We start from the raw sequence: 4635 nt of genomic DNA, 5'->3' as shown, positions 1-4635 counted from the left end.
TGTAGCCTTGTTTCTTGTATACTTTCAGAGTATTTTGGGGGTCCAAAACCAAAGATACTTTATCCTTCAAAAAAGCCCTCCACATATTCCAATTAATACTCAGGGTCTTTTTCAAATTCTTGGTATTAGCTCCCTGTTAGTCATATTGATAATGTCCCTTGTGTGTTATAATCTTTCGAGTCTTAAATGCTTCTCAGCAGCCATGAACTCTTCAGATTATCTCCATGAGGATTAAACAACAGCAACTACCTGGACAAGAATCACAGAATCCAATGAGATTCTAGTTTGCTCCTACAAATGTCTACAGAAAAGAAAATGTGATGGCCTAGAGTAATGACAGATAGTTGGCCACACTCTGAGTTCAGCTGAGAGAATCACTAGAAGAAAGCAATTGTTAAAGAAAAAAAAAAAAGAAATGGAGGTCATAGTTTAGATATAACCCAAGGCCAATTGCCCATAGCCAGGTCACCAGAGCTGAAGTCATCCTAATTTTTCAGAAATGCTAGCCCTAACCATAAATGAAACACAAAATATAAGCTTTATGTTTTTGCCAGCAGGATTCGGTAAAAGTAAACTAATCAGCAAAAGTCAGATCAGCTTAAACAGCTCTACTTGCCCTAAAAGAATGTTAATGTATTAACGGCCAATTACAAAAAAGGTCACGATACTTCCTCCTTAATGCTTTATAAACTGCACAGTAACTGTTGTAAGCAGAGCTTCTTACCTCTTCTGGTTTGAAGCCTCCCAGTTCCTCAGCTGTTCTTTTGAGTGCACAATAAACTCCTACAATTTTTAAATCTGATCTGATTTTTTTTTGACAAAACTTTCATTCCTATGTCTTTGAGGAAACGCAGCAAAAGCACTCACCACTCCATGTCTCTCTTGAAAGCTAATCTCTGTGGTATTGTCTTTCCACTGTGCCAATCTGAAAGGGCCCAGGGGTGGGAGAAACGGTGTAGGCCACTTTTCATGCTGGGATGACGGACAGCTGAATCATCCTGAATGAGTGCAATCGCATGGGTGTTTATTACTACAAGTTACATGGCGTTTGCCACAGATATAAGTCAGCCCAGAAGCATCCTCATATTTGTCATCCTGTAATAATAATCAGAGTATGAAAGTACAACAACCATTTGGGGGCGTTGATGATCTCTCAGAAATAGAGCTTTCCCATCCACCATGGCCACATTAATAGAAACGTCTCTCCTCTGTATCTTTTTTTTTTTTTCTGAAAGACCCTGAGCCTTGCGAACTACCCCTATCTGCACCAGCAGTGTCCTACCTTCCCAACACTTTGTAAGAGTTCCGGCAGGACATGAGTGAGCCTCCAAGTGATGAGAATTCACCCGATGCTGATTACTATAATGAATTATCTGAGTAGGAAGAACAGATTTTACCTTTGCACGTGCCCTCCCCATTTTATCCTTTACCACCATTAACCTATGATCAGTACACTTTGCGACACTCTGCAACCAGGGATTCCACAGCACGGAAGTGGGTGAGGACGATGGGCTGTTTACACCTTCTCTTGACCACGGGAGCTGGATGAAAACCCCTGGGCCTTGCACTGACCATGAGTCTCTGCAAACTCCTGCTGACCACCTCACATGCCAGGGGTCTGTATAAGATAGTGTCTGGTTTGGATTTCCAAAAGAAAAGGTAGGGTCATATTCAGCACAATAACAATTTCACACAGGAATTCTTGGTTTCTTAAAATAAATAAATAAAACCTCTCCGTCATTACTCTTGGGTACTTCAGCCTCCTTCCCCACAGCTCCTGCATGGTCCCCAGAGCCCATGTTTCCGATGCCTTGTCTGGGGGAACTGCATGAAGCATCTCCCTGCTGTATCTCAAGAGAGCTGGGGGCAGCCCCGTGGCAGTTTGGTGCCGCTAAAAGTTGTATCACAGGTTGGCAACAGAGATGCCCTCTCTGTCCTAGGGACTGAGGCTTCTATGGCAGCAAAACAACCACAAAAATGTAAAGAAATAGCCAGCAGCTCTGTCTCAACCAAATCCTTGGGGCTGTTGGATACATTCTCCCTAAACACCGTACCTTAACATCATCTGTTGTATTTTTAATAATCTGTGTTTCTAACTTCAGTTCTGTTATTGTGAGCATCTAAGCATTTCCTTCATGATGGATGATGGCCTTGCTGTGTTAACATCACAGTGACTTTTCTTTCCCTTTCAGCCAACTACAGCAGTATTGTCATCTATCTACATACTAATATTTAAACATACATATTTGTGATTTTAAAGTTTCCGACAACACATATTTGTAGCACAAGTTCCAGCTATTAGCAGACAAATCACTTGCACTTTTTTGCTGATCTAGAGGAGTGTCAGAGGTGGTGTTGGCATCTGATTACTCATTTTCATTGCAGCTTCTGTCACATTCATACAATGAATAGCCATCATTATATAAAAGACATATATTTCCCAGAAATATTTCTTTTGGGGGGAAAGAGCTTAGAGTCCTCAACCAATTTTAAACATACTTCCCTACTGAACCTTGAAAATAAAACATCTTCATTCATCTTGTCCTGTATGGTATAATTGGACACATGGATTGAAGGGGTACAACAAAATGCCACCATGCATTATTGAAGCATATAAGAACTGCCTCATATTCACCCCCAAACTATTTGCTTCAGATTGCTGTAAGCAAATCTGAGGTTTGCAAAAGTGAGGCTCAGGGACCTATCGGAGTGAACTGATGGGGTTATCGGGTGGGCCATCCGTTCAGCCCCTAATGTAGAGAAGAAAGGAGTGGGCTAAGGTTATAGCCCTCCACCCATAGGCAAAAAATGAAACATGAATTGAGAGGCATCTCTCACCTTCGGATAACCAGATTAATTACTATAAAAATAGTCATCTCCTTTTTGTGGCCATTGCCGAAGTGGCAGTGACCAAAATGAAATTCAATCCATTTGTCACTTTGGACTGAATCAAGAACCATAAAGGACATTTCAATGAGCCTTCCCACATTCTCAGGAGGATTACATTTCCCTTCTTTCCAAAGAGCTGAGACAGGAGTACGATGTTCAATCCATGCCCATCTGAAAGGATGATGAAGTTCAGTTGTGTGAGGACATTATAAAGGTCAGCAAATTGGCAAAGTAGTCCAGGTTTACAGGATGAAATATGTCATCTACATTGAACAGGTGCAGTGGAAAAAATCTAATTGCACAACCGCCCATGTGGGCATTCACCACAGCAGGGCGGTTATCACCAGGCTAAAGCTGGACAAAGATGCTAAAAGATCCTTGAACAGAAAGCCAATTCTTGCCAAGTAGGAATGGGAAAGGGCAAATATAAGGAAGAAACAATCAAGATGCAGGAATAAGCTAATCTTATTTACAAATAGTCTATATCTCCCTGAGTCTGTTCTAGATTATTAAGAAAAGGCTCCTCAATCATGGCCTGAGGAGTAAGGAAGTATCTGTGCCATTCAAGCCATCAAAACACACCTCATTCTAATATCTCAAAAAAAGATCATCACCCCCTTCCCTCAGGGGTCCGTTTTCTTTCTGGAGCCTTGAATCCTATTTTGGTTGTACTGTAGGTCCAGAGACATCCCACCCGCAAAACCCTAAAAACTTCTTCCTTTCTCTCTTTCCTTTTTTTTTTTTTTTTTTTTTTTTTTGAGGCAGGGTCTTTCTCTGTCATCCCGGCTGGAGTACAGTGGTGCCATCATAGCTCACTGTAAACTCAAACTCTAGGCTCAAGTGATCCTCATCCCTCAACCTCCCGCCTCAGCCTCCCGAGTATCTAGGTCTAAAGGCACATGTCACCACCACACCCTTCTAATTCTTTCTTTCTTTTTTCTTTTTTTGTAGAGACAGGGTTTCACTATGTTGCACAGGCTGGTCTCCAACTCTGGGCCTCAAGTGATCCTCCCACCTCAGCCTCCCAACATGCTGGGGTGACAGGCATGAGCTACCACACCTAGCCAGAAGCTTTTTTATTAAATACTGTAGGGGAGATTAACATTATACTATCTGACTGTTAGCACAACATATTTTCCTGATACTAAGTTTATTTCCTTATTAAGTGGTGAATAGGACATACTTTTGGAGCTATCCTGCCCATGGCTGTGCTGTGAAACCTTTATTTAATTAAAGGGTGCTATTCTCACATACTGACAAGGAACCCCTACGTATTGTTGACAAGACATGCTAGTACAAATTACTGTCCCCCTCCCCAAATTAGTGGATAAAAAATAGTGCTGGACTATAGCAGAAACGAGGCTCTGTGGAGTTTTCTAGCCCTTCCCACCAGTAGTCTCTGGGAGTTGAGGAACAAGTTGGTGGAATGCCTTGCCAGGATCTATAGTTTCGAGTCCTTTCCCTGGGAGATTGTGTGTAAAATGAATGACATGCATGCTTGTGAAGTGTTTTGTTTTAGGCATCATCTCTTAGGTATTATATCTTTTAGTGTATGGGACAGGGGAGGTGCATTTTTGTACTGCCAACAATGGTCAATATTATCCATTCTGGTGGAAACTTTGAGGATGACTCTGTGAGGATTTTGTACTTTTAAAAATAAAGTATTTGGAATTTTCCGTTTGGTAATTTATGTAAAAATACTTTCGTATAAATAGTATGGTATAAATTCATGTGCAGGGTAAACTT

General features: G+C 41.3%; 1 pseudogene; it reads left to right on the top strand.

The window, feature by feature from the left end:
* The first annotated feature begins 1893 nt into the window (after window positions 1–1893).
* On the top strand, window positions 1894–3632 carry LOC112427174 (large ribosomal subunit protein uL24-like; annotated as a pseudogene).
* Window positions 3633–4635: the final 1003 nt, after the last annotated feature.

The sequence above is a fragment of the Macaca nemestrina genome, chromosome 12 (assembly GCF_043159975.1).
Source record: "Macaca nemestrina isolate mMacNem1 chromosome 12, mMacNem.hap1, whole genome shotgun sequence".
Lineage (NCBI taxonomy): Eukaryota > Metazoa > Chordata > Mammalia > Primates > Cercopithecidae > Macaca > Macaca nemestrina.
This window is presented reverse-complemented; position numbering and strand designations above follow the sequence as displayed.